General features: G+C 39.0%; 1 pseudogene; it reads right to left on the bottom strand.

Annotated features, from left to right (window-relative positions):
* Window positions 1-4359: 4359 nt before the first annotated feature.
* Window positions 4360-6497, bottom strand: LOC143609614 (peroxidase 12-like; annotated as a pseudogene).
* Between the last annotated feature and the right edge of the window lie 21405 nt (window positions 6498-27902).

Genomic DNA, 27902 nt, shown 5'->3' with positions numbered 1-27902 from the left:
ACGCAACGACTTTTCACACTTATTTATGCGGTGAATACCGGCATATCAGTGTGTTGAATAAGTTAACCGTTCGACGCGCGGTTGTCAATAGGTTAGTTCGGTTTCCTCTATCATGATTTGTGCGGTTAGGACCGGCACTTTCTTTTAGTGGGATGACCCAACTTTACCTATAACTAACCTACGTGAAGGTTGTCCTTATCTGTTTTTTGTGCTTACGCGGGTTTTGCCGCCGTCCACACGCAACGATTTCTTCACACTTATGTATGCGGTGAAAACCGGCATATCAGTGTTTTGAATAAATTAACCGTTCGACGCGCGGTTGTCAATAGGTTAGTTCGGTTTCCTCTATCATGATTTGTGCGAGTAGGACCGGCACTTTCATTTAGTGGGATGACCCAACTTTACCTATAACTGACCTGTGTGAAGGTTGGCCGTTTTTTGTGTTTATGCGGGTTTTGCTGCCTTCCACACGCAACGACTTACTTCCCCACTTATGTATGCGGTGAAGACCGGCATATCAGTGTTTTGAATAAGTTAACCGTTCGACGCGCGGTTGTCAGTAGGTTAGTTCGGTTTCCTCTATCATGATTTGTGCGGGTAGGACCGGCACTTTCATTTAGTGGGATGACCCAACTTTACCTATAACTGACCTGCGTGAAGGTTGGCCGTTTTTTGTGTTTATGCGGGTTTTGCCGCCTTCCACACGCAACGACTTACTTCCCCACTTATGTATGCGGTGAAGACCGGCATATCAGTGTTTTGAATAAGTTAACCGTTCGACGCGCGGTTGTCAATAGGTTAGTTCGGTTTCCTCTATCATGATTTGTGCGAGTAGGACCGGCACTTTCATTTACTGGGATGACCCAACTTTACCTATAACTGACCTGCGTGAAGGTTGGCCGTTTTTTGTGTTTATGCGGGTTTTGCCGCCTTCCACACGCAACGACTTACTTCCCCACTTATGTATGCGGTGAAGACCGGCATATCAGTGTTTTGAATAAGTTAACCGTTCGACGCGCGGTTGTCAATAGGTTAGTTCGGTTTCCTCTATCATGATTTGTGCGGGTAGGACCGGCACTTCATTTAGTGGGATGACCCAACTTTACCTATAACTGACCTGCGTGAAGGTTGGCTGTTTTTTGTGTTTATGCGGGTTTTGCCGCCTTCCACACGCAACGACTTACTTCCCCACTTATGTATGCGGTGAAGACCGGCATATCAGTGTGGAAAGTTCATAAGTATAAATGTAAGATTATCAGTGTCAATGTGATAAGGAGAATCATTTCCATTAGAAGTGGATCTGGGCCTTTTCTTTTACAAGTTTGGAATTGATCTACATGCAACCTGTGTAATTGAGCTCCCTTCCATGTTCTTGGGATGGGAGTGTCATCGAGCCTTTCGAGCCGACATGCACTTGGTTCGGAATCTCGTTGTTTACGCAGTATGTAGTCTCCAACATTGAAGCTGCAGTTTCGTGTTTTTCCCAACTGGGGTTCAACACGCATTAGCCTGCTCAGCGTTCATTACGCCACGAGGTGTCTGAGCGTCCCATCTCTGACAAATGCTTCGACGATGTCCTTCAAGTCTACGCATTCCTCGGTGTTGTGGCCTTTTGTCCTTTGGAAGTCACAGAATTTGCTTTGATCAGCGTTTGGACGTTGTCGGATAATTGGAGCCTCTGGCCATGGGAGCCTCTCAGTGGCGAATATCTCGGTGACGCTTTTGGTGAGTGGCGTCCATCTGGAGTTCCGGTTCGACGACTGCATGTTGTCCTTTCCGCCTAACCGAGGATGCGAGCCGGATGAGGTGTCAAAGTTTACCCTTGACTGCCAAATACCTAGCTTCCTCTTTTTGTTTAGTCGGGCGGTAAGGACGTTGTTTTCTCTTGTTTTCTGGGTGTAGAGGTTTGTGCTTTGGGGAAGATCTCTACCCATTTGCTTTTCCATTTCCGCAAAGCGTTTAGCTGCTGTCATGATGGCATCCCATGTGGATGGCATGCCGTCTTTACCCGTTAAGGTGCGGATGAGCTCTGGATATTTCGCGCCCTGAATGAAAGCAGCGCGAACAAGATCTTCGCTAATAGCGCCCAGACTCAGCTTCTTTGAGTTGAAGCGAATAAAAAAGTCTAGCAAAGATTCATCTTCCTCTCGGATGCAGTTGAGGATCGTCCATTGCTCTTCAGTGTACTTTCTTTGTTGACTGAAGTGTTGGCTGAACTTCTGTTGAAAGTCTGCCCAAATCGTAGATGTGGTGGACCGGTAGACGGTCAAACCATGCTCTGGCTGCCCCAACAAGTGTCATTTGGAACATGTAACACCACGTGGGTTCCGTCCAATTGCTGACGGTTGCCCCCGCTATGAATCTGTTCAAATGATCGTCTGGGTCAGATATACCATCATATGTGCCTATATTGGACATTTGTTTGGCACTTTTCGGGGCGATTGCTTCCGCAATGTCCCTTGCAAATTTGGACATTTTCCCGCATTTGCAGCAGTTGGTCTGAAGGTTTTGGAGAAGTCACGCGGGTTTCCCGCCGCATTCCTTGGTTTGAAGGTTTCTCCGAAATGCCTTCTCGGTTGGAAGTCCGTTTCCTTACGCTTCCCTTTTGCCCTGTGGCGAGGGTTTGCGTCGGTGTCGGATTCCTCCCGATCATCGTCCGAGTAATCGCACTCACTGCTCGTGTTGAGCTGCTGTCGAGTGCTTCCGAATTCGTCAGCCTGTTGGAGTGAACGTAAGCGTTCATCCAACTCAGCTTGGAATTCCCTTTGACGTTTTTTCCGCCCACGCTTTAACTTGATCAAGTGTTTGGCGGGGGGGCCTCGTCTGTTGTCTTTCCACCTGGGTATCAATGAGCCCCAGGGGATGATTGTTTACTGCACTTGCCCCGGCTTGGGTAGCCGGGATAGTGTTCGTAAAATTTACTGCACTTGCCCCGGCTTGGGTAACCGGGGTAGTGTTCGTAAAATGTGTGTACTCGCCGGTGTTCCCCCCAGTAGCTGGGGTTGTGGTTACCGGGGTTTCTTGGTTACTCCCTGGCCTTGGGACCGGAGTAACGGTAACCATCTTTCCAGAAGTTTTGAAAAAAACTGAGAATTAGTTCTAGCTTTTATGCACGGATGGCGCCAATGAAGAAACACTAAGTGACCCCGGGCAAATTACGGATAATCTGGGGGTTAAATAGATGTTTCCCACGAGGGGTTAGGTCCGGCAAAGATGCTTCTTCTGATGACATGCAAAACAGACACCGTGAGCTCGTCACTGAGAAGGGGGGGGTACCTCCTTGTGACCACCCTCCGGCGTGAGAATCAGACTAGATTGCTCTTGAATATAAGTGTATATTAAGAGATTGCTAGAGAAGATAAGATAAGATGATAATACCATTCCAAGGTGTTGGAGTATTTATAGCCGAAGGTAGGTTTCCAAGAAGGTACAGCCGGTTGAATAGTATTCCTGTTCTGCCAACTGTGGGCTACGCACATGCCATGCTGGTGGTTGGTGGGTAGGCAGCGGCTGATAGTGACCAGGCCGGCTGTGTACTATTCCTTTTCCACCAACTGCAGGCTATGCACGTGCTACGACAGGTTGGTGAGTAGGCAGCGGCTGATAGTGACATTAAGTAATAGAGCATGCTGCTCGTTGTAATGTTGTCAGTGAGCTGTCGCAGCTTTGGTCAGATCTTTTGTCCATACCTCGTCAGGTACAGTACAAAAGATCCTCCAGTAGCGTACGGACTGGCTCATTTGGGCGGGAGTTTTCCCGGCTTGCTCACTCCTTCTTCAGGTGACATTACTGAATTATTTAAGAGTTAAGTGCCTTGTGCGTGTAGCCTTGCTGCGCGGGTAGCCTTCCCTGATGGCTAGTATCCGTTGCTGCGGGAACAGGCGGAGTACGTCGTCCATTGGGAGGCTTTTCCTGCGGGAACAGCTAGCGTACTGCGCGTAAGGACGTCACGTCTCTGAGCATGGTGGGTCCTGCGGATCCAGTTGGTTTCTGCGCAGACGTCTCTCTTCAAGGTGAGTTTTGCGAGTTTAGCCTTTGCGCAGACGTCCCTGTTGAAGGTGAGTCTTTCGGGTTCAACTGCGCAGACGTCCCTCTTTGAGGTGAGTCTTGCGGGTCTAACTAGGCTCTGCTGGGACCTACCTCTTCAGCTAAGTATAATATGCTTATGAATATGTAAAGTAAATTTTCACCAGGCAATTAAAATATAATGCTTTAACAATTGTTTGATAAATTACACAAAGCAAAGTGCACATACATTACAAAACATGAATACATTACAAAACATGATACATGAAACATGAAAGATCAAACATAAAACCCCACACATGAAACAATAGTATCTTAACAACCTTAGAAGCTTCAAATGTTGTCCATGTCGCGGCCCAAGACAACATTTGATATAACCAAGTCGTCCGAGTTTCAACTAGAGCAAGTATTGCGGATTTCACCCTGTGTGCCAGTCAACACTTGCATTTGCCCCATCCTCACCATAACATTCACAAACCTCTCAAAAAACAATGTTTGATTAGCCGCAAAGCTCGTGACAATGTCTCAGGTCCTTTCGTCAGTGAACAAATCTTGGTCGGACGTTAGGAGTCCTTGATTGTTTATTAGAGAGACAAAGTACCTATTATCAAACAAGTTTGGAGACCTAATGTCCAAGGATGTAGTGATATTTGTTGTATTTAGGGATGGACATACACCTCTAAGGGTGTTAGCAAATGTTTCATCCATAGTTGTGTCTTGTGTGGGGTAAAGTCGTCGTGCGAACGATGAGCAATCAGCGACACTGAGGGTGTGGGCCCCTGAAAGGGCCACGACATCGGTGGCGTCAAAGTTTCTAGCGGCAAGGTTGGTTAGTAGCGTGTCCGTAGGGACAAATGGTGATGGAAGATTGTCGAGTGTTGCATTTACTGTGGCGAATGTGAGTCCATCTCTTCGACCTAGAGGAACGATATATTCTGGACCGCCAGTCCAAAACACGTATAAAACACGATTATATAAATAAATCACATGTAACTAGATTAATTGAACACGAACTAACTATATAACTGATTCGGTTGAGTCCATTTGAATAGGTTGAACCGAGGAAATATACCAAATTTCACAAAATACTAAAAAAAATTATAGAATCCCGTTTATCATCGATTCATTTACTATTTCAGACTTCATATTTTGTTTAGTATAAACAGTGTATCATGTTGATTATTTCATGTTTCATATTTTGTTAACATTTTAAATTCACACAACATACAAGAGGATTAGTGTGTGTGTATATATATATATATATATATTAAGTTTCAAGTTATTTATAACGCCACCCGATATGTAAACGTCAGACCAGTGAACCCGTACATGACTTGTCCGATCATAAAAGCATTATGGAAAGATGTATGCGAAAATTTTACCAAGACAACAGTGTCGCGTGCAACCAATGCAGTGATATCAGCACAAGAGACACTACCAGCACCGTATTCATTGTGAACCCTACTACGAATATCCTCAATAACATTGAACCCCCTTAAACTTAGGTTTGGCGGTGCAGTTTGCTCACTATCAACCGGCCCACTTGCCGAACCATCCAACAAAACCGAACCATCACAACCCTATAACAATAAAACTATCGTCAAACATATAGAAATAAATAGTAGACTTTAGTTACAAAGCAAGATATACATAATGCATATTATACATATACTTTTAAAAAGAAGACCTTTATAAATATCAAACTTGCGTGGTTTTTCATTCGTTTAAGCTTAATTTGTTTCGAGCTTATAGCTAATCGGTCTCGAGTAGCTTACAACCGAAATGACTCCTCTATATCCATAAGATGCACAAATCACTAACTTGGTAATTTGTACGCTTCACACGTTAAGCTCCTTTTGTACATATATAACCTATGTTTGTGTGTATGTGAAATCTTTTGAATGTCTTTTTATGTAACATTTGTGATTAAAACCCAACATCTCTCATGTAAATGAGAGAACTTTACAAATATTGATATTGTAATTTAGTCACCTTTTTTCACTAGTCTATTATTTCTTCAAAGTGAATGTGATTATTTTTCAACATAAGATACTTAAGTATATTAAACTTTATGTATAAATATATATCAACCGTTCTTGAGTTCAGTTCGACCAGTCTGATCAGTGAACCAAAAAGACGGTCGGTTCAATGACCAGTCCGGTTAAACAATGTTAAAAATGAATATATGGTTGATTGGTGTTATATATTTATACCTGAACAAAACAATCATGGAAATGAACTCTTAACAAAGCAGCAGCAAGAGTCACATCCTCAATGATCACCCTCTCCATTTGTGTTCTAATTATTGATTCCAAATTTGGACAACTGCTTTGATAAAAATTCCAAGAAAGTCCCTCCACTATTGGCTGTTGTTGTGCCTCTAAACCTTGCAAATGCATTATCATCACTATTAACACACTCACACTCATTGCAACTGTGTGAAAGGGCATTTTTGTAACTTTACAAGCCATTGCTGGTTAGGTTACTAGCTTTTATTTGTGTTTGATGTACAACCTATGTACAAAAGTGATGGATATTTATAGGTGGTGAGGTGTTTCTATAAACCCTTTCATGTTTGTAAGATTTGCTTTTTTTGTCCCCTAAAGTGTTGAGTAATATGTGGTACCATGTAGGTTTTCCCATGCATGACATCTTGGTCACCTTTGAAGTCTATGTGGGCCACATGTCCATATGTTTTATAGTTCTAGTTCTAGAATAATGTGGTGATTTTGTATATATTAAAAGACCATATATGTTTTAATTACATTAATGCGTATATTGTTAAGAAAATAATAATTGATTTTATTACTCTATTTTAAAGTTATTTTAACATACTGCTTTTGTGGTTTTAGTGCATTAGATCATTACAACTAATCAACTATCATATATTTAACCTAATATATACGTGTCTTAGTCAACTAAAGTATTATTATATGGTTAAAGATGGCATGCCATCCACATGGGATGTCATCATGACAGCAGCTAAACGCTTTGCGGAAACGGAGAAGCAACTGGGTAGAGATCTCCCCCAGAGCACAAACCTCTACACCCAGAAAACAAGAGAAGACAACGTCCTTACCGCCCGACTAAACAAAAAGCGGAAGCTAGGCATTTGGCAGTCAAGGGTAAACTTTGACACCTCATCCGGCTTGAAACATCGGTTAGGCGGAAGGGATAACGTACAGTCGAACCAGAACTCCAGATGGACGCCACTCACCAAAAGCGTCACCGAGATATTCGCCACTGAGGAGCTCCCATGGCCAAAGGCTCCAATAATCCGACATCGTCACAATGCTGATCGGAGCAAATACTGTGACTTTCACAGGACAAAAGGCCACAACACTGAAGAATGCACAGACGTAAAGGACATGGTCGAAGCATTTGTCAGAGATGGGACGCTGGCGCACCTCGTGGCGCAATGAACGCTGAGCAGCCTGATGCGTGTAGAACCCCAGTTGGGGAAAACACGAATAAAATTGCAGCTTCAATATTGGAGACTACATACTGCGTAAACAACGAGATCCCGAACCAGGTGCATATCGGCTCGATGGCACTCCCATCCCAACAACATGGAAGGGAGCTCAATTACACAGTTTGCATGTAGATCAATTCCAAATTTGTAAAGTAAAGGCCCAGAGCCACTTCTAATGGAAATGATTCTCCTTAGAACATCGACGCTGATGATTTTACATTTATACTTATGAACTTTCCACACGGATATGCCGGTCTTCACCGCATGCATAAGTGTGAAATTCGTTGCGTGGGGAAGGCGGCAAAACCCGCATAAACCCAAAAAACGGCAAACCTTCACGCAGGTCAGTTAAAGGTACAGTTCAGTCATCCCACTAAATGAAAGTGCCGGTCTATCCGCACGAATCATGATAGAGGAAACTGAACACTAACCTATTAACAACCGCGCGTCGAACGGTTAATTTATTCAACACTGATGCCGGTTTTCACCGCATAATTACGAGGAAAGTCGTTGCGTGGGGAAGGCGGCAAAACCCGCATAAACCCAAAAAACGGCAAACCTTCACGCAGGTCAGTTAAAGGTAAAGTTCAGTCATCCCACTAAATGAAAGTGCCGGTCTATCCGCACGAATCATGATAGAGGAAACTGAACACTAACCTATTAACAACCGCGCGTCGAACGGTTAATTTACTCACTGATATGCCGGTTTTCACCGCATAATTACGTGGAAAGTCGTTGCGTGGGGAAGGCGGCAAAACCCGCATAAACCCAAAAAACGGCAAACCTTCACGCAGGTCAGTCATAGGTAAACTTTGGCCATCCAACTAAATGAAAGTGTCGGTCCTAACCGCACAAATCATGAGAGGAAACCGAACCTATTGACAACCGCGCGTCGAACGGTTAACTTATTCAAAATACTTTAGAAAATTTCTAACAGAAGGATGAGGAAAACCTCCACGCAGGTTAGATGTAGGTAAAGTTTAGCCATCCTACTAAGTGCAAGTGACGGTCCTACCCGCACAATCACGAAAGAGGAAGCAAAACTTCAACCTATTATCTACCACGTTCAAAGGTTAACTTATTCTAAACACTTAGAAAATTTCTAAAAAGATGAGGAAAACCTCCACGCAGGTCAGATATAGGTAAAGTTTAGCCATCCTACTAAGTGCAAGTGACGGTCCTACCCGCACAATCACGAAAGAGGAAGCAAAACTTCAACCTATTATCTACCACGTTCAAAGGTTAACTTATTCTAAACACTTGAAAAATTGCTAATTTAAGCTAAAGTATGCATGAGCAAGTCATATAACGTTTATAAAGCAAGTCATCCAGTGAAAGTAGCGGTCTTACCCGCACAAAGATTTATATTTCATAATATTCATTACAAGAATGGCCGGGTAACTACCCGCCTACAAGAATATAAATCTATACAAGCTAAACCTATCCTAACAGTGGGAAGGGATCTTCAGGATCAAGCTTCAGGACCACTTCCACTTGGACCAGCACCATCAGTAGAGCGTGGCGGTTCAAGGAAAGCTTTAAGGATAGCTAGCCCATCATCAGCAGCAGCAACTTCGTTCACCTTCTCCACCACCGGATGCGGGAAGGCGGCATACTGATTCACTGCTTGGTCATAAACAGCTTCAGTATCCACATCATACAAAGGGAAGTTGGAAGGCGGGATGCCTTTCTCAACGAACCCTAGACCAAGCAGGAAGCCGGCCTTTTCCCCATCCTCATGAGAAGCGTTGAGGGCTGCGCTCATGGCATCGTCGTATGATGTGTCCGTGAAGACTCGATGCACAACCTACAAAAAAAATATACAAGTATCAAAACCTTTTCTATTTACAAAGAAAAGCGTGAAGACATTATGAAGCTAAGCTTACCTGAGACAACGCTTCTCGAAGAAGCCATTCCTTGGCAACCAGAGCCTCCTGGAGGGCAGCTTGAGCTTCGTTACGGGCGCGTTCGGCTTCACTTTTGTTGAGGTTGGCAAGCAACACTTCTTTAGCCGCAGCCTCTTCAACGCCCTTTAGCTTCCGCTCAGTATGATCAAGCACCCTCCTCTGGTCCAAGATCTCTTGGAGCTTCTTGGCGTCTTCCATCGTCAAGGCATCATGAGCCTGTTGGAGCGCCTCTAGTTTGGCTTTAAGTTCCTCATTCTCGAGGCGTAGAGGCTCAGCAACAGCTTCAGCCTTGGTGGCCCTCTCAGTTGCGTTCCGTGCAGTTTCCTTAGCCAGCCGAAGCTGTTCGTTAATAGCTTGGGCAGCCTTGGAACGGGCCTCGAGACGGGCCTGAACTTCAACCTCGAGGGCCTTGAAGGCCTTCTCCTTTTCCGCAGCCACTGCGGTAAGCCTCTTGTTCTCCTCCCGGACAGCCCGCGCCTGAGCTACTTCTTGGATGCGAGCTGCTTTTAACTTGTCGTTTTCACGACAAAGCAGCTCGACGCGCGGCTGCATCCGGGCCAGGAGAATCCGCAGCTCATTGGTTAGCCTACCCTCCTGGTAGCTAGCCATTGCTTCCCCCAACGCACCACTGGGAGCTGCGTGACGAGCCCACTCCACGCACTCCACAGGCGTGCGAAGGGTTGTTCCTCGGCGGATGTTCCAGCGTGGAACATACACTTCATTGGAATCTGACACTGCAAAAAACAAAAAGCAGTTAGGAAAAAATGATATAAAAAAAAGGCCAAAAGAACCCTACGCACCTGTAGGGTCGACAACAGGCCGATAGCCGCCAAACCCATCACCTGAACCCAAGGGAAATCCGTCCAAGAGGTCAGGCAGATGGGAAGGAGGCAGAGGTTGGCAAGAAGCCCCAAGCATACCTGAAGGATCGGCCGTCGTTGCCGATGACGGAGGCATTGTGAAGGCCGCCGCGGTAGTAGAAACCAACGGAGGTGAACTCACCGTAGGTGAACTCACAACCGTGGTCGTCGCTGCGGAGTCCGCAGAAAAAGTAACCGCCGGCTCAGTGAAAGATTCAGTAAATATGGCACTGACAGCCGGCGGTGATGTCATCACAGTTGGAACAGTTGGCTCAACTGGGTGAGCAACTGAAGCAGGCGCAGCCGCCTGGTTCGTCGCCTCAGGTAGGCTGACCAAGCCTACCGTCATGGGTCCGGAGGTACTCCTCCCCGCTCCACCCTGGAATGCGGTAGCATCCACGCCTGCACAAGGAAGATAAGCATTAATAATGGAAAGCTATGAAGTCAAAAATAAAGGAAGTTTGTACTTACGGGTTTTCTTGAGCCTAAAAGTGCGGACAGGCGGGGACGAACCCGATGGAGCCGGCCTCTTTACGCCGCTCACCGTCGTCATCCTGGGCTCTCCGGAGGTGACAGTCGTCGCAGCCTCCGGAGCAGTGGTCCTATCACCACCAGGGTTCCCCGCCACCTCCTCGCTCTCGGTCTCTGAATCAGACCGAGGCACCGGATCGGCAATGGAGGCCACCTTCGCCTTCCCCTTCCCGCCGGCAGCCTTCTTCTTCCACACCAACGGAGGACCATCTGCGGATTCCTCATCAGAACACAAGATTAGAGGAATTCCAGCAGAGGTTTCAGCATTGAGGGGTCGAGGGTTGAATAACGCCTTACCTGGCCGCCTGGCGCTCAGGATCTCGTGGCCTGGCGGGTAGACCTCCACGAACCGATCCGCCGTCTGTTCAAGGATGGGCAACTCGTTCTCATCTAGAGCACGAGTACCCATCCAAGCGGGACTATCAGCCTCCCGCGGATGCAGGAGTGACTGCAAGTCGTTCCCCTCTGAAATAAAAGAAAAACAGTTAGAAGACAAACCTATATAAACAAAGAAGACAGAGCATACCGTAAGGGACAGAGTTCAAACCGTATTCAAGGACGATCGGGATCTTTTGCGCCTCCGCATCCTTCCACACCCGGCTCATCCCGAGCATCACCATCCCGGACTCCGCAAAGCGGTAAGCCGGAGATTGGACTCGGGAAATCTTTGAGAACCATTCCGCCTCCTGGTAGTTGGAGGCGTGAAGGCTGGGGAGTGCTTGCCCATTCTTAAACTTCATGGCAAGGGGGATGGCGCGAGCGGAGATGTAAAAGAACTCCCGCTTCCATGAACGAAGACTGTGTTCGGTTGCGCAAATCTTCAAACCCTTGATCCGGGTTATCAGAGTATACCACCCCTGGATGCACCTCCAAGAGTAGAAGGTCATCAGGCGGTCGACGAAGGGCTCAACGCCCAGAATCCGGCACACCCACTCGAAGTGGCGAATCTTTGCGATCGACATCGGGTGTACCTCGGTCAGGTGTACACCGTGCCTCTCCAAAACACGGTACACAAACTTCGTCAAGGGGAACCTAAGATTCCCATAGACAAAGAATGCGGCATATACCCCGATCTTGCCTCTGGGGGCATCATACACCGTCTGATGAGGTTCAGGAAACTCAGGCTCGAAAGACTCGAGCATGAACTTCCTGACGATGTACTGATATAGATCGACAGGCATAGCACACTGGCACTCGCCAGCAGTACTCTTGTCATCCTTGTCGGACGTGGATGACGGGTTCTCGGCGTACACCCCAGCCTCCTGGGCTGTAGCCTCAAGATCGTGAGCAGAAGACATCTTGCAGGTATGAAAGAAGAGAACGATTTCAAGAGAATGCTCGAGTGAAAAGGTGAGTATTCGCCGGAAATCGTTTTGAAGATGAAGAGAAAAGTGAAAGTGTGGATTACAAAGGACCCTCTCCCCCTTTATATACTAATCGCAATCAATGCGATGAATTTAATGCGGAAGAGAGAGAAATCGCAGGTACAATGAAACTATGACACGTGGCAAAAAGCAAGCTGGCAACAGCTGTTGAAAGGACGCGTGCCATTAATTTCGCGGCCACGCGCCCGAAAAATCGCGCCCACGCGCCTGAAAAAGCGTCTGGAATGACCATGTACTGTCACGTCACCATAACTTCCTGCACGTCCTGACACAGTCAGAAGAAACCGTCGGACGACGTTTCAACAGTTCGGACTGTTCTTATCCTTTCACCAACTCTTCGAATTTCAAAAATTCAAAAAGATTCAAAAGTAAGCGGGAAAATACCCCTTACCTTGGCAACCAAGTAACTGTAAGACAGGTGCGAGTACAGTGTCAAGGCAAAACCCTTCACATACTTAGCACCTGCAGGGAATTGAAGCCAAGAATACCTCGGCGACCAAGTAACTATAAGACGGGTGCGGGTACAGTGTCAAGGCAAAACCCTTCACATACTTAGCACCCGCAGGGAATTGACGCCAGGAATACCTTGGAAGTAAAGTAACCGTAAGACGAGTGCGGGTACAGTGTCAAGGCAAAACCCTTCACATACCTAGCGCTCCGCAGGGAATTGAAACCAAGAAGGATCTTCTGGGCAATGCTTGCGGAAACGGTAATAACATCCCCGCATAGCGGGAACGTCGAGAACTACATTGTTTGAAGCTTCAAGATGGAATTGGTGGTTTTAACATAATTGATCACTATGTTCAAAACTACCAAAACCTCATGGAGAATCCACACAAGTGGGACTCAACGTTCCTGACTTGCGAGGAGGTTACAGACCTACCCGCATCATACCCAAAGATCAAGCAGGAAAGTCGGGAATTTCTGCAAGTGACATAAGGACTTCCGCGGGAAGAATCCCCATGGAAAACCTTAAAACTAAACCCTTTTCAAAACCCTTTGCTTAAGTCCAAAAGTTCACTCACTTTATTAAACATTCATGAGAAGAACATTGGACTGGGGGGACTTGAAGAGGTAGGTCCCAGCAGAGCCCAGTTGGACCCGCAGGACTCACCTTGAAGAGAGACGTCTGCGCAGAAACCAACTGGATCCGCAGGACCCACCATGCTCAGAGACGTGACGTCCTTACGCGCAGTACGCAAGCTGTTCCCGCAGGAAATGCCTCCCAGTGGTGAAGTACTCCGCCTGTTCCCGCAGCTGCGGATACAAGCCATCAGGGAAGGCCACCCGCGCAGCAAGGCTACACGCACAAGGCACTTAGCTCTCAATAATTCAGTAGTCACCTGAAGGAATGAGCAAAGCCGGGAACAATCCCGCACAAAGGCGGGAGGGGGAATACTCCCGCCCAAATAAGCCAGTCCGTACGATACTGGAGGATCTTTTGTACTGTACCTGACGAGGTATGGGCAAAAGATCTGACCAGAGATACGACAGCTCATTGACAACAGTATGGCGAGCAGCATGCTCTTGTACTGTATGTCACTATTAGCCGATGCCTACTCACCAACTCCTGTCATACCACGTGCATAGCCGGCAGTTGGTGGAAAAGGAATAGTACACAGCAGGCCTGGTCACTGTCAGCCGCTGCCTACCCACCAACTACCAGCATGGCACGTGCGTAGGCCACAGTTGGTAGAACAGGAATACTATTCAGCCGGCTATACCTTCTTGGAAACCTACCTTCGGCTATAAATACCCCAAATGGTATGATCATCTAATCTAATCTTGTATCTTATATCTTATACCTGATATCTGCTCTAGCAATCTCTTAATATATACTTATATTCAAGAGCAATCTAGTCTGATTCTCACGCCGGAGGGTGGTCACAAGGAGGAACCCCCCCCCCTTCTCAGTGACGAGCTCACGGTGTCTGTTTTGCAGGTTATCAGAAGAACCATCTTTGCCGGATCTAACCCCTCGTGGGAAACATCTATTTAACCCCCAGATTATCCGTAATCTTCCCGGGGCCGATTAGTGTTTCTTCAGTAATGTAACCATTATCTGATTCTATTTCTAACTCTTACACATCTTTCAATTACTACATTAATATTTATCATATGATGTTTATAAATTGTAAAGTTTATTATGTATTAAATAGATGTTAACTTATATAATATTATACTTTATATAAATGGAAACTCTTAGCTACAGTAAAGGGGTTGTGATCCAATAAGTGGCTGCCACACTAACTTTCTTTTTTTTTTATTATTTTCCAAATCTATCTTATAATTTATTGATTTTAAACTAAGCGTAGTAACAAAAGCTGAAGCTGGTGGGGTGGTGGGTGGTTTTGTTGTTTACTACCAACATGTAGGTCGCGAGTTCAAGCCTTTTGGAGGCAACCTTTTTTTTTTTTTTTTGCTTTTTTTGTTTTTGTTTTAATATTTGTTCATTTGAAAGTAATAAATTTTTTATTTTTGCTTTTTTTGTTTTTGTTTTAATATTTGTTCATTTGAAAGTAATAAAAGTAACAAAAAAGGAAGCTGCTGTTGTGGTATTGTTTTGTTGTTGCAGCTTGCAAGTCCCGAGTTTGAACCTTCTTCAAGTCATTTTTTTTAATTTAAATAGAAATAGATGTTTTTTATTTATAGATTTCATACGTAATTAACAAATGAAAAAGTAAGATGATGTGGTGCTTTGTTTTTTTAATTTGTTTTAATACGTTAGTTTAAGGAATTATTTTTTTGGTTTTGTTTTGATACTGTAAAGAGCGTCGCCGATACCAACCCAATTCGCGTCAACCTACAGAAACGACACCCAGGTGTAAGTGTGTAACCAACACAGAACTACCCATCGCGCCAACGCGTCGGGCGACAAGCTAGTATATGTAAAATGACTGTGACAAATAATTAAAGTTAAAGCGTTGACCCCCAAAAGAATTATCATATTTTAATAAAGCAATCCAATTAAAAAGGGATTAGATTCTTTTTTAACTATTAAATTAAGTTCTACTTTTATAACTTTTAAGAAAACATTGGCCAAAGTTGATGTGCCGATTGCCCTATTCAAATTATTAAATTTGGGAGTTACAAATTTCGTCCCTGAAGTATTTACAAAAGTCTATCTTTAGTTCAAAAGTTTCATTGTTAGCCTTAACCTTAAATAGCAAAAGTTTCATGAAGTTAAACATGTAAAAATGATGATTAGAAATCTACTATTATAATAAATAAAAATGTTGTTGTGTCAAATGACACCTATTTGGCCCATCTTTGTGACACTTGATAAAACATTATTTAACCACCTTAATTAATATCATCTAACCACCTTAACCACCTTAAGTATTTTCCATTTTTTTAAAATTTGTCTTCTTTTTGTTTACAAGTTCTCAAATTGAAATTAAAAATTATTATTGTTTTCCTAAAATATCTTTGTTAATAAGTATTATTAAATTAAAAATTAATATTATTTTCATGATTTTAACACCTTTGCTTATGAGTTTAATAACATGATTTTCTCCATAATATTTAATTTTAACTAAAAAAATTGTTTCTTCATGAGGTCCTTTTACAATATTTGTTTTAAAATTTTAATATAACATTCCTTTGTTTTTTACGATTTAATGACTTATACAAGATAATAGTATTTTTTTACTATAATTATAACTTCTATTGTATTTCATAAAAAATTAATAATAACATGCTCAAAAGCTTAGAAACTAATTTTTATGTAATCTACAATTATAATAAACAAAAATGTTGTTGTGCCAAGTGGCACCTATTTGGCCCATCTTTGTGACATCTGGCAAAACATTATTTAACCATTTTAATTAATATTTAACCATCTTAACCACCTTAAGTATTTTCCATTTTTTAAAAATTTGTCTTCTTTTGTTTACAAGTTCTCAAATTGAAATTAAAAATTATTATTGTTTTCTTAAACTATCTTTATTAATAAGTATTATTAAATTAAAAATTAATATTATTTTCATTATTTTAACACCTTCGCTTATGAGTTTACTAACATGATTTTCTTTATAATATTTAATTTTAACTAAAATAATTGTTTCTTAATGAGGTCCTTTTACAATATTTGTTTTAAAATTTTAATATATTCCTTTATTTTTTACGATTTAATGACTTATACAAAATAATAGTCTTTTTTTACTAGAATTATAACTTCTATTGTATTCCATAAAAAAAATTAATAATAACATGCTCAAAAGTTTAGAAACTAATTTTTATGCAATCTTACTATCTTATGTTTTTTTTATTAAACTTAGTTTATTTCACATAAAAAACAAATGTTTAAATGTTATAAGTTTTGAACAACCATCCAACAACGGTAATTTTCATTATCGATCATGCGATGCTACATGCTCATGTGCATCAAATCTAGATAAATACCTTTCAGGAAAAATACACGTGAATGCGACCAAAATATCTGACAGTTGTTACTATCCAAAACCTATAATGGTTTAATGTTTGTTTGGGATGTTGTGTTGCTTTGAAAAAGTGAAGCCAAAATATATGACGGTCGCTACTATCCCCAACTTATAATGGTTTCATGTTATTTGGGATGCTTTGTTGCTTTGAAAAAGTGAAGCAGTTATTTATATTTAAGATAATGTTTTTTATGTTTTAAAGTCTCTTTTCAATTTTTGTGAATTAACATTGTTTTAAACTCTTAGAATCCGGTGTGTTGCTTATCTTTGTTTTAAGCCTTTTCAATTTATATTGCTTTATAATATAATGTTTTTATTTTAAATTTGTGTATTTTTTGGTTAAGTATTTGTATGACTTGTATCAATTTTCTTTAAACACTATTCTTCTTAAAAAAAATATAAATCCCTATATCAAATTAATATTAGTACTAAATAATTAATGTTTTTAGTAATAATCGTGTGTTATTAGTTAGAAAAGTTTGATTAAATAAATTTTTGTACTGGTGTATTTTAGGAATTTATGTCACACTTTCTAGATTAAAACTGGAGATAGAGTCAATTTTCTAATATTCGATGAAGAGGATAACTAAAAATGTTGTATATAAAGAAATTTTTAGAGATTAATGAAAATTTACCATTTAATTTTCTTTTTCTTTTTTTTTTATTTTATGAAAGTTTATTTTATTTTTATGATTTTTTTATTTTATTCAACGTTGTAATACATTTTCATATTCATTCATCTAATACCAAATTAGTATAAGTATTTCAAATTGTTTTGTTCTTTTGTTAATGTAGTTTGCTCAACCCGTGTAAATACACGAGTATTTAACCTAGTGTTAATTTATATAAGAATATGAGATGAAGGCTTAAGATTGGTCTATGTTATAAAACAAACAAACAAACACTCTCTCGCCCAACATTCGTTATTTACTCCACCCACCTGCCCAGAAAAGGATTCCGGAGGAGGTGGTGTGCTAAATATTTTTTTGATCTGGCTCGGAACATGAAGACATTACAAATGCGCTATTACATCTAGCACATAAGCGGTTCAACCTTTTCTATAAAAGAAATGATAATTTTAAAATTGAGGTTTTTTATATTATTTATTTCTAACTCAACCTTAATTTTTACTTTAAATTGGTAGGTGTTAGAACAAGGGCTTTTTTGTTTGCTTTATGGCGGCTCTGATCTAGTCTTTCTTAAGCAATATTTATTATGTGTATAACTTTTTTAAAATACTAACTTAACATTAATTAAAGTAAAATTTAAGGTTAATTAAAAATTATGTTTCTCAACCCCTCATGGCCTCATGTTTTTAACACTAGACAGAGATTATTATCATACTAGATTAGATCCCGTGTTATACACGGGTGGAAATATATAAAACTTAATATATATATACACACACACACTAGTAGAAGTGCCCGCGCGCCCGATGGGCATTTGATTGGGCTTGATTAGACTCGTGGGCCGTGTTAATAAACAAATGATTAATATAGTTAAGTAAGAAACGAACGAATTTTGATTAGACTTTGATCTAACAATTTAACTTTGAGCAACTCTATGATGTTTTAATAGGTGAGTTGGATCGGGTGTTGCCTAATGTTAGGTTCAATTTGGCTGTGTATCCTGATACCCAATTAAGCTGAAGTGCCACATATTGCTCACCATATGCTATAGAAAGTTGACACACTTGACTATGACAATTCAACTAAACAAGTCTATGTTGGGAATTTGATTGTTAGTGTTTCGGTATGCTATGGTGCCAGCATTTTTTACTGCATATAGTGAATGTCTAAAGTATTGTTCTTAGTCATGTTTGTCGTTTAAATAAACGGTCTAGAAACGTAAACAAACACAATTAAAGATGAACGAACGTGAACAAATACAAATGAGAACTAATTAAAAATAGAGGTACATATCCAAATTAAAGTCTAAAATGCCATCATCTAATTTGTTTTTTTCATACCACGTAAACAATATGCTTTCAACATTGTTTTGAAGACTTAAACCAACTTTTTAGTTCTTATGTTTTTCAAAATCAATAGTTTATATTAAAAACTTTAAAATGATTAGATGGTTCATGAATTTAATACATATGCATAATTACATATTTCAAAAACAACAAAAAATTTATAGCATTGTATTTGATTTTTTGTTTTTTAATTTCACATCATAAGATTAAAAAAACTAAAAAGTCTAAAACTTTATACAGAATATTATTGTTTTATAGTTAAAAAAAATATAAGATTACTAAGGCTGATGGGTGTGGATGCCGGATTACCGCTGAATTGACGACATGGCGGGTGGTGCCGGCGGCAATCACCGCCCTGGCTTTGTTGGGGCCACCCAGCGGCAAGATTTCTGTGAAAAAATTCGCAGCTCAAGACCCCGCTCCACTTCAACAGTTTTCAAAAAAATATACTATTTTTTCAACATTTGTGAGACTATAGTGTGGTGGTGGAGTATCGGTGGTGACGAACAATTGGGGTGGCGGGTGAGTTTGGGGAACACGGAGGAGATGGGTTTAAATAATATATTAATAAGGTTGTGTTTTTAGTCTTATGTTTTTTATTTATATAATGTTTTTTATTTAATATTTTTAATGTATTATAATATTTTTAATATTATTAAAGATTATGTTTTTTTATTTAATACTTTATATGTAATATTATGTACGTTTTTAAAATTTTAAATGTATAAAAGTATTATTTTATTTGAAAAAGAATGTGGTAAATTAGTGACCATTTCCTTGGTATTATGAAAGAGAGTGAAGTGGGGTGTGATGTGTCATTAACGTGGCATTGGATATATGTTTGGGCATTAGAACAAAAAAAAGAACTATTGCTATCTAATACCAATCATATTAAGTTCAAATAAGCACTAAACATGTCACAATTAATCTGAACGCCATTGATAAACACAAAGATGAAGTAATTGAGCATACATCCTATTGCTATAATACCAAAGCAAATACACATTAAAGCATCAAATACATCAAAATCATAACTACACAAAATCAAAACACTACCTTGCAACTTGTTACCAAATCCATCTCTAGCTCCATACACAAATCGTCGCCTACGCCTCACCAGTTAAACTATTCAGTACCGATCGACTGCTTCCAAAAACCCACCGGATGATCCAATAAAACACAAATCACAATCAAAATTTTAACATGCAAACGACTTAACAACTCTACAATTAATAACTGCAATCACATCCAAATACCTTAAATGCAACAGCACGTAAATTAGGCAGTTACAATAACACTAAAATAGGGAAAAATAGAAACTCAAAGTAGACAAAAACTGTATGTAGCTTGATTGTTAGACATAACCGGAACAACTTCCGGAATTTCATACAAATCGTTTCCAAATTCATCATATTCTGAACCATCAAGCTACAAAATCCAAAAAAATGATGGGTTATCATCCTTATGTGCTAAATGCATAGTCTTAAATCTGAATAAGTGATCAAGTTCCTAAAATATTACTGCTAATCGAAACTTACATAGTTAGTAACAGAAAAACCAGCCCCTGAAAAGTTACTTTTTGCCTACTGTGCACTCTCCATCTCATTAACCGTTTTTGTCCTGCAGTTCAAATAAAAAACAATAATTCAACCAATGTTCTTAAACTTGAGTCACATAGCATGACCATTAACCATGTGCAGGGTTGATAAACCATGGTTTGGTTCGCGTGACCAAAAGAAGTGGTTGAAGCCAAGCAGTCAAGCCTAAGCCACCAGCAAATAAGATATATCCAAATCCAATCCAGTAACCAAAATATTAACTAATTAATTTAAATTTAAAGGTTATGAAACTACACTCGGCAGGTTCAGTAATTGGTGCTGCAACTATAGGCTTTCGAGGCTGTACAGGAATTCGACGGATTAAAACAGAGGCATTTTTTGGTATCAACATGTCTTCATCAAGATATTCTGAAATTGCCAAAAAAAAAATAGCACTTTTGTGAAACACCATGAAGAAACACTAAGTGACCCGGTGCAGATTATAGATAATCTGGGGGTTAAGTAATGTTTCCCACGAGAATGAGGTCCAACAGAGACAGTTGTTCTTCAGGGGACCTGCAAAACAAACACCGTAAGCTCGTCACTGGGAAGGGGGGGTTCCTCCTTGTGACCACCCTCCGGCGTGAGAATCAGACTAGATTGCTCTGAATATAAGTGTATATTAAGAGATTGCTAGATAACAGGATAGCAGATGATCTTACCATTCCAAGATGTTGGAGTATTTATAGCCGAAGGTAGGTTTCCTAGAAGGTACAGCCGGCTGAATAGTATTCCTGTTCTACCAACAGTTGACTATGCACAGGCCATACTGGTTGGTGGGTAGGTTACGGCCAACAGTAACAAAGTCGGCTGCACTATTCCACCAACTGTAGATTATGCACGTCCCACCTACTGTGGATTGTTCGCAGGCCATGCTGGTTGGTGAATAGGTTACGGCCAACAGTAACACTATTCCACCAACTGTAGGCTGCACATGCCCCACAGTAAGGGTTGGTGAGTAGGCAGCGGCTAATAGTGACAAACAGTACTAGAGGGTGCTCCTCCTCGTACTGTTGTCGGTGAGCTGTCACCCTGTGATTGGCTCATGGGCTGTTCTGGTCAGATTGTCTGTCCTATCCATACCTTGGTAGGTATAGTACAGAAGATCTTTCAGAATCATACGGACTGGCTCATTTTGGCGGGATTGTTCCCGCCTTGCTCATTCCTTCATGTGACTACTGAAGTATCTGTTGTCTTGTGCGTGTAGCTCTGCTGTCTGCGGGTAGCCTTCCCTGATGGCTTGTATCCGCAACTGCGGGAACAGGCGGGGTACTTCACCATTGGGAGGCTTTCCCTGCGTGTACAGCTTGCGTACTGCGCGTAAGGTTCTCTGAGCATGGTGGGTCCTGCGGGAGCAGATGGCCTTTGCGCAGACGTCCCTGTTCAAGGTGAGTCTTGCGGGACCAACTGGGCTCTGCTGGGACCTACCTCTTCACACCATAAATAGATTATAGATCCATTTCACACTACACTATCATACTAAATTTCACCCATGACAGCTCATATATGTACACTGTAACTTAACTACTACCAAAATTAACACCTTTACATGGATTAATGTGAATCCACTAAATCCAATCCAAACTAAATATTAAAAGTTTAAAACTACATATTATCATTTAGCAAAAGTTGACCACCCCTTAACCAATATATTCATCAATGCAGTTAAAAGTAAATGTAAATTAACCAACACATAATCTTAAACCTGTAGGCTACTAAAAATGCACATTATTAACAAACTTTATTAAAAAAACATCATGTCAACTTAATTAATTATTGTTATTAAACCCTTTAGATGCCCACATAACTTAAAATTCACTGTAAATTTCCCAAAAAACTGTTGAATGAATTCAAGAACATAAAATCAACAAAGCCCAGAACTTAAAACAAACACACCTTCATTCGTCTGGGCGTTGGTGATGACAAGATCATAATCAGTGCCCCTGCCCAACTGCTTTGATTCATATATTTTTTCTTTCAAAGAGGCAACGGTTATAAAATGTCCATCTATCGGAATCAAGTCATAATCTTTTGCACTTTCGAACTTGTAATATACTGCCATAATTAATATCAAAAAATTCTTTTTCGTTTTCCTCCAAAACAACTTATCAGTAACAACCACAAATGCCATTTGGTGAAATCTTACAAATTCACGAGCATTGCGCTGCCGACGTATAATTATCTCTCACCGATTAATTTCTCTTTTTTGATGGGAATACGGAGCCGGTGGGGGCACAGATGATTTCGACAATTGTGAACAAATGATGTAAAGATAATTTTAAGGGAGCTCAGTTGAAACCGTTTATCGATAAAAAACATTCAATTAAAGATTGAATTTAACTGAGCAAATCAGCAAATAATAAACAAGGGTGGTCGTAATGGTTGCAACGAATGGAGGCTGGAGTGAAGTCGATAGCCGCCTGAAACGGAAGTATTGGAGTCGTTGGCGGTGAATCCTCATAAATAACGGCGTCTCATGGATAGGAGGTGAAACAAAGATTCTTCTAAACCAAACAAGGTAAACATAACAAAGATGCATCGAAACAAAGAAAAATGTAACCACAAACAATGTTTTAATTCGTGTACGCATAACGTGCATGAACCATAGCATTATATAACTGGATGCATTAAGCATTGAACAATCACTATGAAACTAAATTAAGAACTACAAACACAAAACAAAATCCATCTACCATACCTTTTGGAAAACGACTTAATCATTGACCAGCTAAAGGAATAAGATGTGTAACTGCAGATGAGAAGTTGTAAGTCGCCGGACTGGTGAAAGCAGTCATAAATATTCAGGTGTCTGAAGGAGAGAGAAAAGGGAAGGCGAAGGTTGCATATCTCTATTATAATGTAATATATAGATATAGATATAGATATATATATATATGTATGTGTTATACATTTTAATGAATTGTAAACGACAGATAATCTAACATTATTAATATAAGTATCACATTGTTGTTTTAATTAAAAAAATTCAACATACAAAGAAAAACAGAGATAAATAACAATTTAAAACATATTTCTAACTTATACTATGAAATAAAAAAAGACACATTAATTAAAACTTCATGATGTACTGAAACCATATGTTATAAGCTATGAATCATAAACATGTAAATGTTGTAACATAAGTTGTGTGCTATAACAACTATTTTTATTGAAATTATAAAACATATAAGTACACAATATAAAGAATGCTAAAAATATGAATATAACAATGATATATAACAATTATAATTTTGATTAAACCGTTTAATAAAGCAACAATAAAATTCAAACTTCGTGACTTAAACCACCATTTCAATCAAACATCCATGCATCCAGTCCAAATGTTCATAAATAATTTCCCAAAATCCAAAAAAAAAATAAAATAGCAAAGTCTCGAAATTTTAGAAAATAACAATGAAGATAATTAATTGCCTTTGTTACTCAATAAATGGTGACTATAACCATTTATTTTGAAACATTCTCCAACTTATGAGTTAATGTTTAAAATTAAATTATTTATTAAGTGGATAATTAATTTATAGAAATTGTAAAATGGCATCCTATGTGGATAACCTAGTTAAATGACATATGGAAAAGATATGTTGTTTTAATAGTATAGTAAGATATGCATGTTAATAATAGACTAGTAATTAGTTTTACTAAATTAGATATATATATATATATATATATATATATAAATTAACGGTCATGTAATATTCAAGTATTATGAGCATGTTTGGGATTGAGTTTAAAAAATGTTTATTGGTTTATTGGTGTTTTGAAAAAACCAATAAATTAAAATGTGTTTGACAATCACAAAAACTTTTCTATTTTAGCTTTTTAAAAGGGTTCAAAATCAGTTTTCCAAAAGCCCCAAATCCTGGTTTTTTTAAATTGCTTTTTGAAAAAGCCAATAAGCTAATAAGCATTTTTCAAACTCAATCCCAAACATGCTCTATATGTCAATTTAATAAAAGATATTAATGTATTCAATATTTTTGGAAAACATTATCTTATCTTAAATATAAATAAACAAAATCTTCAAGTATTATATCTCAGCCCCTCATGCCCTCACGCCACCATATTGTTTTATTTGTAAATAGAGGCTTCTCATGCATTTATCTCGAATTCACGGGTATGAGTCTCACCAAATCCAGATAGCCCTTAAACGGGTTATAACATCTCATTAAATTAAAAATTAATCTTACAAAATATTTGATATGAAAATTCTATAAATAGGGATATACTAAAAGTTAATATCCGATTGATAAAAAAGGATATTATTTATTACTAAGAAACAATTTTATAGTAAAAAAATAAACGGGTCATGGGTCTCACCAAACCCAGATAGCTTTTAAACGGGTCATGACATCTCATTTATTTGTGAAGCATTTTCATCATCAAACCTTAAGTATATTATTAAGTTTCTTACCATAAATAAAATTAAAATCTAAAAAAATATATAAATATTTGAAACGAAAAATATAAAACAACACCCGTAATACAAGGGATAAAAGCTAGTATAAGTATAAATTATACTATAATTACATGAAGTACGCTCCTAATTACATTCTATTTAACTAAACATATCGTCGGGGATGTATGATTAAACTAACATGTTATGTAAAGTTAAGATTAACTAAACATCGTTGTGGATGTAGGATTAAGCTAATATGGTATGGTATGTAAAGTTAAAAGTTACATTATTACACGCTTTTAATAATCTAATCTATCCTAAAAATGATTAATAATGTCTATATGTCGTGTGTTTTTACTTATGGGTCTTTTATTTATTAATTTATTATTTCTGTTTAAAGTATTATTATTATTATATAATAAAAAGAATAACTTCTTCTTTGAAAAAAAAAGGCATATACGTGATCCAGATGAGGTGTCATTCGCATTAAAAACTAGCCAATACACCAATTGCCACCATAAGACAAATATTAGGTCATTAAAAACTATACTTAATAAAATGTATTCTTTTGAATTTTAAGAAATATATTATATTCTATTTACTAAATATATAAAAACACTATTCCCAATTTCATCGACTTTTAACTTTTGTTTTCATTTCTAGCATGGTTATCAGGAGCGTTAATTTATGTCATCATATTTTGCCATTTTGAATGGGCTTAGTCTAAGTTATGGTCTCCTAAGCTTCTTTCTTGCACAAGTAGTTGAAAACGCTTTGCCATAAACCCAACATTATTTGGTTTACAAGATCCAAGTCTTCGAAAATATAGACCCCAGCCTTTGCCAACTTTACTTCTTCTTTGTAGCTCCATGTATGTGACGTTCCCCTAATTCTGGTTCAGAAACGAGGTTTGGTTGCTCCATTGTGTGAAAGTATATAGAGTGATTTTCTTTTTATTTAGAAGAGTAAATAGTTGAGAGAGTATAAATATGTAAAAAATATTAAGTGATTTGAGCTTTTGTATTTTTAATATATATTTGACCATTTGAACACATGCACCATATCACAGTTCACCAATAAATGTCCATCCATAAATTATATGACAGAATCATGGCAACACGAAAGATCACTTGTTGCGGTTTATGGTTAGTTAATGAAAAGACAGCGGGTATTATTGCATTAACTAACCAATATAGATAACAAGTGTTATGGATATAGGTTGGTTAACAAATTGTTATGTATATGGGTTAGTTATTAATCATTTGACTCAACCAATCAACCGTTGGATATTTTGGAAATGAGGGAATGGCTGGTGCCAATGCTTTGGCGAGACGGAAGGGTAGCGACTGATCATCATGGAGTTGTAAAGGTTGTTGGCGCCTCGCTTGCTTATGTGCCCGTTTGGTGGCGCCTCTCAAGAGACCGTAATGTTTGGTCTGACATTCATGGTGTTTACCCAATTACCCCATTTTTTTAGACGAATCCTCCCTTGCTATAATAGACTTTTAACTGCTCTCTAAGTATAACAATCTGCCTTAAAATGGCACCCATTTGATCCGTTTCATCTTGTACATTGTATATTATTTGAAACATAGCACAGACATATTGCTTTAAAAGAATGTTTGTAATACGTAACCTATAACATGTTCACAAGCAACATAGTTTGATTAAATAAAGATTTTGGTGTCGTAAGCTCCTATTACGCCAAGTGACAACACCTTATTGGACCGCACCATTTGTCTTTTTTATTTAGAGTACCGTAACGAATGTAACACAAACAGACCGAATTCGTGTTGATTCACCGTCTCAATGACTGGGCTTGACACGCTCAAATTTTACAAATGTCCGAATTTTTTCGACCGACATCACCCCACTGGTCTATCGCAAGTTTTATATTTTCTTGTATTAGTTCCGATACAGCAATAAATGTAACCAACACTGACTAAATTTGCGTCGACTCGCCATCGTAACGGTCAGTTTTACCAATGCCTGAGTTTTATTGACCACCACCACCACCACCACCATCATCATCATACTCAGTAAATCAAACTAACAGCAAAGCTATGGTAAGATCTGAGAAGGGTAAAATGTAGACAGTCTTACCTCTACGGCTCTACCCCATAGGAATAGAGAGACTGCTTCCGGTGAGTCCCCCCGACTCGATATTGGTATTGCATCAAACCTTGAACATAAGGCACATAACACTCAACCATCGGTACCCCGTCGATTGGTGCATGGACCATTTTCTTTCAACTATCAACGTCATCATATGATACCTGATTAACCTTCCGCCACTTTCAACGCTATTTTCACGAAATCAGTAAAATAATGTCAAAATGAACATAATTTCACTTTTACCCATCCAAAAACCCACACATATATACATTACATGCGCGTATCGTAAATAAAGCTTCTGAGTTTTATCGACTGAATAAAAATATTATTGACATTTTTAAGCATCTTTATTATAATAAACTATATTATGTATATATAATATAATATTAATATTAATATCATTAATGAAATGTAGGGGTGAGCAAGATAAGGGTCAGACCTTGAAACCCTTTTACTTGACTCGTAAAACCCTTAATTAGATCCGAATATATAATATGGGTCGGGTAAAGGGTATTTTAATTTCACCTTAAAGGGTAAAAGGGTTTCAAGGGTCCGACCCTTTTTCAAACCCTTTACCGTTTACTAGTTTCTAAATAGATATACATCAGATTCGTGATTAATCTGAAATGTTGGAAATGTTTGTATTTTATATATGATTCATCATAATTTCCCAACTACTAAGAAAAATAAAAATAAAATGGCATACTACTTATTGGAAACACACACACATGTATATATATATATATGAAAATCACTTAATTATTCTCTACATGTAATTTGTGAATATTATTTGCATCGGTTCAAATGGTTGATAAACTTTCGAAGTTAGAGTTAATGTGTTATTAAATGAAAGTATAATTGTTCTAGAATTTATATATTAAAGTCATATATGATATATGCAACTAGTAAATGCAGAAAATGAGCTGCGATTACTACTCTAAAGGGTAAAGGGTTGGACCCTTGAAACCCTTATTTATACCCGACCTTTTTATTGTTTATAAGGTAGGGTCTCGGGTCCACATTTGTTTCTAAAAAGATAAAAGGTCCGGACAAGGTGTTAGGTAAAAACTACTTCTTGTCCTTTGAACACTATTAATGAAATGAATAAAGTGGAGGAAGTTATTATATTTTAATAAAGCATCCACCCCTCTTCTCAATATTCTGTACACTCAAA

Source organism: Bidens hawaiensis, unplaced genomic scaffold (genome assembly GCF_021521415.1).
Source record: "Bidens hawaiensis isolate Kalapana, Puna unplaced genomic scaffold, B.hawaiensis_p1.1 tig00006677_1, whole genome shotgun sequence".
Taxonomy (NCBI): Eukaryota; Viridiplantae; Streptophyta; class Magnoliopsida; order Asterales; family Asteraceae; genus Bidens; species Bidens hawaiensis.
Note: the sequence above shows the minus strand (reverse complement) of the source record. Positions and strands in the feature narration are given on the sequence as shown.